Below are 14050 nucleotides of genomic sequence, written 5' to 3' on the forward strand. Positions count from 1 at the left end.
TTGAAAGGGACCACCATTGCACATTATTCCATCTTCTGATTCATCCAGAGATGTCAGAAATCTGGACTTTTAAATAATGGAAATTAGTGCAAATTTTTAAAACCGTTTGATCAGAATGCAATACATTGCTCTAGTCTACATAACACCACACACTCTCCCCTTCGTGTGTCGTCCTTGCTCCCCAGAACCTCCACTGCCTGGGCTCTTAGACCAAATGGCCCTGCTAGTTTCATTTAGCATCTCTGTAGTGCCCAGTACTATCGCTCCATTTCTATTCCTCTGCTATTCTGTAAACTGGAGACTGAACTGAAATCAGGGCTATGCTCTAACTTGAGCTCCCATTTCCTCCCTGTCTTCTGTGTATGCTTGAAAAGACTAATGTTCATTTTCAGAATCATCTCTCAGAAGATCTCTGATGGTACATCAATCAGGACAAGCTAGGATATGCTGCAGAAACAAATATCATTAAAGTCCCAATGGCTTAAATCACAAAGTCTCACAGCTGACCTATGCTATAAATCTATTGTGGGTCAATCGGGGATTCTGCCCCAAGCCACTCTGGGACTTAGACTAGTTCCAAATGTTTGCCATCATCATGAGAATAAATACAACAAATTTTACACTGACTCTTGAACTTTCTCCCTAGAAGTAACATGCACAACCCTTCTGTTGACATTTCATTTCCCAAAACAGATTGCTTAGCCATATCTAATTTCAAAGGAGGTGAAAAAGATGCTACTATATCATGGGTCTGGAAGGTGGGAACATGGAAGCATTCGGTGAACAAGACCAAGTCCCTCTTATGGTATTTCCACTTGGAGGAAAGTTTTTTAATTGGTTCTATCCAATGGTTCTGAGTTCACTCATTTATCCATTTAATAATAATGACTGAGCAAAGCCCAGGGATGGGAATTCTGAAATAAGAACTGATCTCTGACTTCAGCATCCGTGAGTTGTTGAGGGTACATCCACAGATCCATGTCAATAACTCAGAAGCAAGGTACAACACAAAAAAAAAAAGTGCCTCAGGTGAATGCAAACAACATCCTGAGCTTGGAGAAGGCAGCAAACACAGAAAAGGTAGCATCTGAGAAAATCCTTGGACTAGGGAAAGGTAGGCATGAGCAGGAAGGGTCTTTCCTCTCCTCTCCCCACCACACACAAGTGGCAACACTGGCGGTCCCAAGCTCAATCTCTCCACTCCAATATTTGTTGAGAGCCACAGCCCAAGGGGCCCCAGCAAACTTCCAGCTGCCAGCAAACTTCCAGCTGCCGGCTGATGATTGGCTCACAGCGGCCCCAGCAACATCTAGCTGATTGGCTCCTCGGCCCCAGCAACATCTAGCTGATTGGCTCCTCTGCGGTGATGCTCATTGGGCTGTTTCCCTGCCCTCTCAGACCACGGAGCTGCTCATTGGGGGACTTTTTTGGCTCCGCCCACGTGACCCAGCCAATCGGCCTCAAGAGCAGGAGGATTGTGGGAGGTGGAGAGAAGCTTGTGTGGGAGAGAGAGGCTTGTGGAAAGCCGGTGGTGGCAGTTGAGGCTCTGAGGGTTTTTCTTGAGAGGCTGTTTTGTTTGGCGTGTGTGGTTCTAAAAATAAAGTTAGTTTCTTTTGACAAGTGGCTCCTGATTGTGCCCAGCCAGACTGCGGCAAATATTTGTAACCACAATGACAGATCAAAAGAATAAATAAGTTCAACTTCCTGCATATCAAGTCCTGTACCAGTGCACAGGAGGAAGGCAAGGACAAACACATATCACATGCAAAGTGACCTTACCTCTGTCTGTGGTTCCCAGCCTGGACGGGGACCAATTGCTAAGAATCAAACTTAAGCTCCTCCAGTTACTTGCTAGATGACCTTGGGCAAGTCACACCCCGTGCGTTTCCTCATCTGTAAAACCTGGATAATAACAGTACCTACCTCAGAGGGTTGAGAGGAAAGCTGAGTATGTTAATACAGGAAGCATAACAGGTAACAGCCGCTGGGCACGCGGTGAACATGGCCTCAGTGGTAGCTGACAACTTCCTCCTTCAGTTACCATTGGCTCAGTCCATTTGCTGTCTTCTTGTGGGCCCATAACATTGACTAAGATTCTTTTCCACTGTTCCTTGAAGGGACATTTCATCTACATAAAAACACCAGGCAACAGGAACAGCCCTAGAGCATTCCTGAGCACTAGTCCCCCTGAGCACTAGTCTCCACTCATCTCTGCCTCATCACCAATGAACCTCCTATAAACCTGGTTTCATAGGTATCCCACCCTCAAATACTCTGTGAACTTCTAGCCAGAGTTACATTTCCATAGGATGTCCCATAGAATACAAATCCCCCAAGATGAACCAAAAGGGCACAGAAGAACTATGTCATATGCTCTGCATGGGAAACTCCCTCTCGGAGATAAACAAAGCACACAGCAAAAACCTACTTTGTTCCATTTAATCCAGCATTTTCTGGGTTAAATTCTGGCCATCATAATTTTATTTTGAATTTTACACACTTTCAAACCTATTGTGCAAAGACAAGAACTATTTTGTATTCGTCCACTTATCCACAGAAATGAGGATAATGCTTGGGTGTCACAGGCAGAAGAAAGAGTCAATAAATTGAACTGAATTTGTTATGTAACCTTAGGGAAAATATTTCCTCCCTGGGCTTCAGTTTTCCCATTTTTAAAATGAGAGAATTAGAATAGAGAGTTGCTAAGATTCTTTCAACCTTGGTTACCAGCCACCCTTTCATTAGATGTTTTTTTTTCTTTGCCCTCTGCCTGGTCATTATTGAACCTCATTATTTTATTCAAGATAGGAGCAAAGGCAAAACAGTCAACCCCCACAAGGAAGAAGGCAGCAGAATCTCTAATCAAAGCTGACACTTACTGCATGCCAGCCACTGTCCAGAGGGCTTTATAAGAACTACTGCACCTTGAGGAAACAAGCCCATCAGATAAGTACCATTATTAAAATCCTTCTTGTTTTAGTAAAAGGATATCAAGGTGCAGAGAGACGAAGATATTGTTTAAGTAATACCCAATTGGCAGAGATGGGACTTGAATCCATTTATTTGACTGGATACTCTTAACCACTAGTCTGCACAACCTTCAGGATGGCATAGGGTGTAGGAGTCCCATGAAGGAGAGTAAGAATCCCTAAAGATCTGCTTCGTTTCTTCAAGTTGATGCAATCTGATGGCCAATGTGACATTTCTCCGATCCTTTAATTCTCTTACCCTCAGCTTTCATGAAAGCATTTTCCCTGCATTTAATTTTATCTATTATCATCACAATAATAATCATCTACAATATTTCTAAGAAGCTTTTTCATATTAATTATCAGACATGATTCCACACAGGCCACCTAGGGCACACAGAGAAAAAAAAATTACCGAGTTAATTTTACAGTTAAGGAAAATGAGGCTCCAGGAGGCAAATAAATTTGCCTGAGACTCCCATACCAGAAATAAATGATGGATCTTGAATTTGAACCCGAAATCTTTGGATCTCAACAAGACAATATTCAGAGATTCCACAGGATCCAGGACATATGGCTCCCAATGTCAACTCCAGGATCGGAGAGGAGAGTGGGCAGAGGTAAGTGAAGATATAAGTGTTAACTCAGGCAGAATTGGAGAAGTAGGGCCAGGAGAGGAATCCAACTTGACAAGGAAGGAGTAGGTTGGGGAGCAACCCACTCTCCTTTTCAGTGTTGGTGAGGGAGGGGTACCACGCATTCAGGATTTAAGGTGATTTTCATGCACCTGCTCTTTTGTTACTTCATTTTCTCCAAACGTTCACCTCTTCAACACGATTCACCTGCCATCTTAGCAACCTTCAAATCATGGACCTGGGACAGCTCCATGCATTCACCCACAAACATTCACCAAGTGCCTACAGCATGCCCGGCCACTGCATCGGACACTAGAGACACTAAGATGAGTGAGATATGTACAACGCATCAAAGAAAGGTGTGACTGAGTCAGGCTCAGGAAGATTTGTGGGGGAGGTACTGAGCCTGGATGGGTATGTAAATAGCTCTCTAGAAGGATTGACATAGGCCAGAGCAAAGGATGGGTGAGGAGTACTTCCCAGGCAGAGGGAGCATCATGTGAAGAGATTTGGAATGCTTTCTGATTGAAGCACAGGATGCATAAAGGGGAAATGCCAAGAATCGTGTCTAGAAAACAAGGTATGGCCAGATCTAGAAGGGGCCTGAAGTCCAGCTGAAGCCATTGGACTTTGTCTTTCAGGCAGTGAGAGAGCTTTGAGGGTCAGAGGCAGCTTTTCCCAGGCTGCTGGGGATGGTTTTGAATGTATTGTTGGCCTCAAAAACTAATTCAGAAATTGTCGTTGAAACTACGAAGGCAAAGATCAAAGAAGAGAGAAAAACATCATTTCTCTGGGTGAAAAAGTTAACTATAGCTTGAGGAAGAGGGGCACCATGCCATAAAGTCGGGGTGCCCACAGGAGTAGGTAGAGGTCTCTAGCCCTTACCTAGAGCCCAGGAGGCTGGTAGAGGCAGGTCCTGGAGACAGACCCCCTCCTCTCCCCTCAGTGTGACTTCGTGTATGGAAAAGGACATGACTACTCATCCGATGTCATTGCTCATGAGATCAGCCACCAGATAAGAAAAGTAATTGAATGGAGATGGTGGACACCGTGGGCCAAAGACCAGACAGACCCTCTGAGTGCTCATTCCCCCCAGCCTTGGGGAGTGCTTACGCCGAGTGCTATGCACACACCTGGCACAAGGAGGCAGTGTGGGCCCATGGTCGACCTCAGCCCGGGCACTTTGGAACAGAGAGCTGGGGACAAACAAAGGAGGAAAATGGATCCAGTTAACAAAACTGGGAGGAAAGGAAAGGGAGTTATCTACAGCTCTTATAGAAGAGGTCTTCCCCCAGGACATATTCTAATCCAGGAATCCAGTGCCCCCAACATTACTACAGGCCTCTGACAAGCAAAATTCTGACCGTTCCCAGCCCTTGCTGGTTTCCTTGGAGGGGCCCTTAATTCCCTCTGTACCTGATGCCAGTCTATTTCCCAGTTTTCTTATCCCTGCTTTCCCTCACACTCAGGATGCTCAGGCCAGCTCTGCTCCCATCCAGGCTCCCGTCTGTACCTCTGTCCACGCTGTTCTTTCCAACCTCTTAACTTCTTTCAAAAGATCCCTCCTCCTGTTTCTTCTGATCTTACTCATGTTAGCAACACCATGAAGCCTTCCCAGCCCCACCACCACTCCCAGCCACCTCGAGAGAGTGAAGCTTCGTTCTCTCCTGCCACCCCCAGAACATTCTCTGCTGCCTGTTGGCTACCTCATATGTAGCCATTGTACATATGGCCAGAAACTACCTCCGTGCTTCTGAGGCCATTCCAGATGGGGGCCTTGCTCACAGGAGCTACTCAATGCATGTCCACAAAAGGAGGTTAAGTTTGGTCTGAGAAATGGCCAGAGATGTCCCTGCCTGTTGGGTGAATTTTATTTTTCATTCTAGAAAAGCTTCAAGTTAGAGAGGGGTAGATCAATTGGCGACTGGTTAACTAAAGTGTGGTTTGTCTATTCTACACAAAACTGTACAGCTCTCTGGAAGAATGAGAAAGTCTGTAAATGCTGGTAAGGACAGCTGCCCAAGATATATAATTTCAAAAATAAAGTGCAAGCTACAGAATAGTATAATGTTTAATGGTACAAATCAAGGGGGAAAAAACAACAAAATTTTATACACACATATTATTGTACATATATAGAAAAACTCTGAAAGAATATAAAAGAAATGCTAACAGTGATTCACTCCAGAATGATTAGAGTTGGGAAAATGAAGAGGTTTTTTTTTTTTCCCCTTTTTTTTTCCTATGATTTTTTTTTTACTTTTTGTAATTGATCAATTTATTTAATGAATATTTATTTAAGGCATTGTTCAAGGCACTGGGGTTCTTGGATATTGTTAAAGGACATTTATTCCTCCTCTAATAATTAAACCAATTTAAATTAAAAGATGGAGTGAGAATTCCAACCTTATTCTCCCACTGAAAACAATGATAGAGTTGGGCAAAATATATGAGATAAATGTTTTCAGGCACACACCATAGGCAGCCCAGGACTATGATCCTTGAAAGATGACCCCACAGTCACTGTCTCTCAGACTGGATACACTTCTTTCTATGATGCAGGAAGAGGAGCCCAAAGGGAGTGGCCATCTTGCCCAGCTAAGACCACAGACATAAGGCTGAAGCATCTGGAATTTGTAGGGTCAGGTAGCTATGCAGAAGAAGTACCCAGGACACCTGTGGCAGGCTTGGCTGTACATGAAAAAGGCAATATTTTACATAATCCAGCAAAGAGAGTCTCATGAGGGGTAGAAAAGCCAGATGGAAATACTAAAGTGGAGGAAACTTATTGAAACCTTAGGCATTTAGTTAAGACCCCAAAAACCAAGGCTTTTAGAAAAAAGGATCATTCCTTAGAGAAAAATTTGGAAATGAAATAGACCCACCCTCAAGAAAGAGTAAAATCAAGTCTGGCCAAACCAAATAGATTCACTAGCAATATAACCACCTTCCACAATAAAAACCAACCCCCATAAGATTAATTGTCATCAAACAGACTCTATGCAACATATCATCCAAAATGTTCAGTATATGATTTTAAAAATTAATGTAGAAAAAGTAGGATTATGTGAACCATAATCAAGAAAAAAATTTTAAAAAGAAGTCCTGAGATGACCCAGGTGTTGAAATTCGCAGACAGCACTTAAAACAGTGTAGATAGATAGATACCCAAGGACTTGTGCTGGGGATGTAGCTCGGTGATTCAGCACTTGGCTGGCATGTGCAAGGCCCTGGGTTTTATCTCAGGTACCACAAAAAAATAAATAAATAAATCCAATTTAAAAAATCTTCATAATGAGTGAAAAGTTAGGGAATCACAGGGAAGGAGTGAAAAGTAATAAAGTTAGTGATTCTAGATTGGAAAGGTGTGGTACAATACATCACACACAAAAAAAAAAAAACACTGAAACAAAGTAAAATTCTTTTAATGTGCAGAATTCCAGGGACTTATGGGAAGATAGCAAGCCAACTCATATACTTGTAATTTAAGGGGAAAAGAGAGAGTTAGACATTAAAATAAAAGAAAGAAAGTAGGAATGACAAATATTTTCCCAAATTTTATTTTTGAAAAATCAACTTGTAGATCCAAGCAACTCAGCCATCTCCAAATAGGATCAACATAAAGAGAACCTGCTGAAAACTAAAACTTAAAAGAAAAATCTGAAAGCAGTCAAAAAAAAATAAAGAAGAATAACACAAGTACCAACAGATTGCTCATAACAAACAATAGAAGCAAGAACATAGGGGAACAACAACTTAAAATGCAGAAAGAACAAGAAATGTCAGCCCAAATCACATAAACAATGAAAATATCCTTCAAAAATTAAAGTGAAATTAAGTTATTTTTAGGCGAACATAATGTGAGAGAATTCATTGACAGCAGATTTGCACTATCACAAATGCAGAAGGAACTTATTCAAGCTGAAGAAAAACTGTACCAGATGGAAATTTGGGTCTACAAGAAAAAAAATTTTTTTATTATGGGGTAAATTACATATGTGTGTTTGTTATATCAATAATAACACAGAAGATGGGTCAGGATACATGGCATTTTACTATTCCAAGTTCATAGATTTTACAAGTAATGAAATCTTAATGAAAAGTAGACTTACTAAATGAAGGATATTTGCAATGCTAAAATAAAATGCAGAGTTATAATTAATGAATGGATAAAGAAAATGTGGTATATATACACAATGGAATATTACTCAGAAATAAAAGAGAATAAAATCATGGCATTTGCAGGTAAATGGATGGAGTTGGAGAATATAATGCTAAGTGAAGTTAGCCAATTCCAGAAAAACCAAATGCTGAATGTTTTCTCTGATATAAGGAGGCTGATTCATAGTGAGGTTGGGAGGGGGCGCATGGGAGGATTAGATGAACTCTAGATAGGGCAAAGGGATAGGAGGGGAAGGGAGGGGGCATGGGGTATAAAAGATGGTGGAATCAGATGGACATCATTACCCTAAGTACATGTATGAAGACATGAATGGTGTGAATATACTTTGTATACAACCAGATATTTGAAAAATTGTGCTCTATATGTATAATATGAATTGTAATACACTCTGCTGTCATATATAACAATAGAATAAAAATATATTTAGAATAAAAAATAAATTTTAAAAAAGCCAAGAGAAATTAAAATACTTTTTGATGAATTCAAAAAAGCAAGTAATGAGGGAAATGAGACCAGTAGAAACAAATAGAAAACAAATACCAAGAAGATGGATATAAAAACCAACAGTATGATTGAGTATTCTAATCACAAAGGGACTGAGTCCTCCAGTTATTCAAGAGGTTGGACTTCTGGCATGGCAGAGTAAGGAGAGCAGCAAATCTGCTTCCCCAAAAAGCAACCACAAATACTAAAAGCAAAATTGTCTAAACAACTCTTTCAGAGCTCTGGAAATCAAACAAAGCCATACCACAAATAAAGTTCTTATTCATTAAAAATTACAAAATGTTGGGTCCAGATTGAAAGACTTTCGGACATTTGCGTTTGGGGCTAGGGCTGCTTTCAAATCCTCCCTTACCCCATCCATCTGGGTCAACAAGGTTATTCTACCCCAGTGGACTGAATGTGAGAACCAGTAACTTCATTCTGGAGGGGACCCACTTGGTTGAAAATGGAAGGGGAGAAAGGCTATGTCCGCCAGCATTGTCAGTAAAATGAGAAATCTTGGTGGGCGAGGGAGTCTGGAAAGGCAGTGGTTCTTCTACTCCCTGGAGGCTGCTGTCCTCTTCAAGCAAGCAACAGACTGAAAGGAGACCAGAAAGTTAGGAAGGAAATCCAAGAATTAAGATTGTCCTAAAGGAGCTCAGGAAACACTCCATATATTCCCGGCCAACGAGGACACTGAGCACATACAGGGAAGATACAAGATGGCCCGGCTGAGAGTAACAGCCAGGGCAGACCTGAAGCTGTTGAACCTGGACAATCCACACAGCATGTGGGAGCCTTACCAGAGGGAGGTCCTCCCTACCACCCCACCCCACCCCACGAGGACATCCAGGTCCTAATTCCAGAACCCAAGACTGTTACTTTCAGGTAAAAGGAAGCTCACAGACGTGATTAAGGTGAACGACCCAGTGATGGAGAGACACCTTGGATTATCCAGACTAGCTCAATCCAGTTTCGTGATTCCCCCCGAAAGCAGGGAATGTTCTCAGCTGGGTCAGAGAAGGGAGATGTGAGGACTCCACCTGCTTCTCTGGCTGTGAGAGGGAGGAAGCAGGCCCTGAGCTAAGGAATACTGATGCCTATAGAAACTGCAAGAGTGAAAACATGGATTCCTCCCCTGAGCTCCAGGAGGGCAAGGCCCTGCCAACAGGAGCAATTAAAATTCTAGAGTTGAAAAGTTCATTAGTTGTCTGAAATAAAAATCCATTTGATTAACTTAATAGCAGCATTTGGATGACAGAAGAAAGAGTAAGTAGACTTGAGGAGAAGTTACTAGAAATCATCCAAAATGGAGGACAGAAAGAAAAAAAAAATAGATACTGAGGAAAGATAAACAGAGCCTTTTACTCATTGTCTAGAGCTGCCATAACAAAGTACCACAAATTTGGAAGTTTAGTTTAAAGCAACAGAAACTTATTCTCTCACAGTTATAGAAGATAGAAGTCTGAAACAGGGTGTTAGTAGGCCCATGCTCTGTCTCCCGGGTCTTCCCCTTGAAGACCTTAGGGGAGAATCTTTCCTCACCTTTGGATCTTCTGCAGTTGCAGGACAGGCAATCTTGGGATTCCTTGGCTTGTAGACTCACCACTCCAATCACATGCTGTTCTCCCTCATTGAGTGTCTGCATGTCGTCTTCTCTCTCTGTCCAAATCCCCCTCTGCTTTTAAGGGCATCGACCATTGGGGTTGGGCCCAACTGGATCCACTATGACCTTGCCTTGATTTGATTTACCTCTGCAAAGACCCTACTTCCTAATAAGATCACATTCTGAGATTCCAGGTAGACATGGACTTATGAGGGACATTATTTAACCTGGTAGAGACATCATCAAATATGCCAACACACTGTCAAGCAGTCTCAAAGCAGCAGCATGGTGGCCAACAGGAATACAGGAGTCCCTACTACAGCTACCATAATTTCATAAATTAGACCAGTATACAGGCAACAATTACTTATGCAGAAGCAAGATCAGTCAGCATGATGTAGGCTCCCAATGTCCTAGCTCCACAGGACACCACTAAACCCGAGAGGCCAGATGACAGACAGGCAGCTCAGGAAGTGGATTGCTGCACTATTGGGGAGCCTCCTTCTAAACTACAGCTAGCAATTTAATAGACATAGTCAGAAGGCAGTGACTCTACCCTGAGGAAGATCAAGGTAGAAAGTCCTGTACTCTACTGAAACAGGTGGTAGGTGAGATCCAGCCTGTGGCCTTCTCCTGCAAGTTAAGGAGATGCTTGGAAAACTTTCTCAAGACAGCTCCCCCACCAGCCTGCTTATCTACCTTCATTACAATGGGAATAAGAGAGTAATTTACCAAGATTTGAAACAAACAACAATTAAGCTTTGTTTCCGTGGCCCATAAAGATATGTACTAGGTATCAAAGCTCCACAGCAGAGCTGCTTCTCTGTATATTGATGTAATAAGAGTCCCAGAAGGAAAAGAGAGAGAGAAATAGGAAAAATATTTTAAGAAATAATGGACAAAACTCCTCAATGAATGTCAAGTTGGATAAACATAGAGATTCACACTAGAAACATCACGGTCAAATGGTTAATGTCACAGACAAGAAAATCTTGAAGAAGCAAAAGAAGTGATTTTCCTCATCACACACAAAGAGGAAAAAGTCAATATGATAAATGATTGGGTCTCAATAGAAACAAGAAACCAAAAGACAGTGGAAAGGCATACTCAAATTATTAAAAGAAAAACAACCATCAACCAAAAAATTCTAAAATTGAGTCAACAATCTTTGCAAATTGAAGATAAATTCAAGACATTCCCTGGTCAATATAGACTGAGAGAACTCCTTACTAATAAATTTGTCTTATAAGAAATACTAAAGGTAGACCTTCCAGCTGAAAGGAAAGGACACCAAATGGTAACTAGAATTTATCAAAAAAACTAAAAATAAAAAGCACCAAAAAGGGTAACATGGGCAAATATAAAAGACATACACATATATAAAAGGTGAAAGTGTATCTGTATTTTTCTCTTAACTCTTTAAAAGACACAAGAATTTATAAAGCAGTAATTACAGCAAGGAATTGCTGGATTGTAGTACATAGAGATGTCATACATGGGACAATAATAGCACAAAGAGGGAGAAGGATATGGGGTTATGATGGAGAAAACTTTCTGTATTTCAAAAAACTTGTTAGTATTAATATGGAGTTTTCATTAATTTATAATGTGATTGTAACAAATTAAGAGCTATGTTACAGTCTCCAAGAAACCACTCAACTGCATTCCAACTAAAATCTAAATTACATGAAGAGACAGTCGTGTGAACATCAGGGAGAATAGTAGTTGAATACAGGTGACAGTGCCAGAGCCTGAGGTAGGAACAAGCTTGGTTTATTGTAGCCTTCACTGTGCCTGAAGACATTGTGGGATTGGTGGGGAGGGAAAGGAATCCAGGAGGTATGTGATTGGAAGGTAGATACATGGCTCTGTAAACCAGGTGGACATGTCTACATGCCATTTTATGTGACAAGAGGTGATTAGAGGGTTTTAAACCAGTTTCTGATATAATGTAATATACATTGTAAAAGAACATTCTCACTTCAGAGGGGAATCTAACGTACAGGACAGTGAGGAGAGATGCAAGGAGGCCTCTTAGAAATTTCCAGGAAAAAGGGGTAACAGGTTAGGTAGAGAATAGTGGAAGGATTCAAGATGGAATTTAGAGGGGGAGCTAACTTGGAGATGGACAGGACTTGGGGTGGGGAATAAAATGGAGAGGAATCAAGAATGACTCCCGGATTTGGAGCTTGAGCAACTGGTGGATGATGGTACTCTTTAGGGGAGAGAAAGAAGAAGGACTAGAATTGATCAGGGAAGAAGAGGGGGGAGGGGTGGGGTCAGGGTACTGTTTTAGCTCTGTTTCACAACACTTCCCAAACTTCTTAGACTACTTAAGAAGTCCAGTCAACAATATAAAGATGACCCCATCCTCCAGAAACTCATAAGTCTAATAGGAAAGAAGAATGGATGCATAAGAATCTATGAAAATCAGTAGTAATTTGTCTTAAAGATAATAGTGAGTATTATATGGATAATAGACATGGATAATATCATGGCTTGGCATTGGCATCTCTGGAGGCTCTGTGGAGCAGGAAGCCTTGGAGATCAGATTCCAGGAATGGCAAACATGAGTTAGCACTCTGGGTTGTCGATAGATTCTAGGCAGAGGGGAAAAGCCTAAACCCAGCTTCTCCAGAAGAGATCCAAGATCTTAGAATTCTTAAGTTCAGCACGTGTTAGAGAAGGAAGATGGAAGACCCTGAAAAAGCAGATTAGAATCAAATTTTGAAAGACCTGGAAGGCAAGCTGGGTGATGGGCTTTATCTTGTTGCCTAGAATGGATAGGGAGACAGAAAAGAGGTTTAAGGGAAAAGCGATTGTGTTGAAGGTATGTGTCACAGCCACTCTGGAGACGGTATTTGAAAAGTCGAGGTGATGGATGGCAGAGACTAGGGACAAAGAGAAGGAAACAAAAGAGGAAGCCAGCTCCAGGATTGTCCCATAGTCTGGGTGAGGGGTAAGGGAATGAACGTGAGACACAGGGAGGGTTGGTGATAGGGTTTGGAGATTGATTGATTGGATGCGGGGGGGGGAGGTGAAGTCCAAGATAACTCAGAGATGGAGCCTGAGTGTCCGGGAGAATCACAGGGCATGAGCTAAGATAAGGGACCTGGGAGGAGGCGCACGACAGGGAGAAACTGGGAGTGAGTTTGAGTTTATGTTTATCTGGAAGTGCCAACAGGACATAAGTTTTCAAGGGGAAGTGATCAATCAATAGGTGGACATTCTGGCCCATGTTCCAGAAATGGATCTAACCTCAAAGTAAAGATTCAGAAATCCTTGGCACCTTCAATAATACTTAACTGCGCAGCTGGAGCTGAATTAAATCTTTTATATAATTACCTCATTTCCTCAGCCTAATGAGGTGAATATTATTATTGCCATTTTACAAATGATAAAGTTAAAGTTCTAGAAGTTGCTCCACATTATACACAAACCAAGTGGCAGAGTCAAGATCTGAACTTGTACACCTGGTGCAGCTCCACACGGTGAAACCAGGAGAGGAGGAGGGAGGCTGTGGGCTAATGAGGTGACCTTGATTGAGTCTGTTCAAATGTCCATGGAACAGTAGGGCCAAGTAACCTTAGAGGTCACTGGGTCTCATTTTCCTAGTTTACAAATAATGGTGTCTGAAGCCCAAGGTCACAATGTGACTTACCAAAGGTCACAATGTGTTAGTAACAAAATCAAGTAAAACTTGGGCCTCCTGACCAGCCCCGTCCTCTTTCCACCACACCCCAGTGCCTCCACCAGATTAAGGTGCACCCTGAGCCTCATCCCAATGAGGCTCCCACAGGCTCTCCCTCTGCGCTTGGTAAAACATCTGAGCTGCAGGGTCTGCACATGGTCCCTTCCACCTCTCCAAGTCCCTCTTTATCAGGATGATGCAGCCCCCAAGCCAAGCTGGCACACTCCCATCTCAGGGCTGTCATGTTCGCTGGTCCCTCCACCTCAGACCGACAGTCTCATGGCCACTTTTTTCTGATCACTAAGTCCCAGTTAATTGGATGTCTCCTCACAAAGGCCTGTTCCAACCAGTCAACTCAAATGAACCACCCCCACGGATCCCTGCTGTTGCCCATGATTCTGTTTTCTTCACGGGGTTGGTGGCTCTCTCCAAGCGCTTTATCTACGTGGTTGTTAATATTCAGTCTCTGCCTACCTGGACTGT

The sequence above is a fragment of the Marmota marmota genome, unplaced genomic scaffold (assembly GCF_001458135.2).
Source record: "Marmota marmota marmota unplaced genomic scaffold, marMar, whole genome shotgun sequence".
Taxonomy (NCBI): Eukaryota; Metazoa; Chordata; class Mammalia; order Rodentia; family Sciuridae; genus Marmota; species Marmota marmota.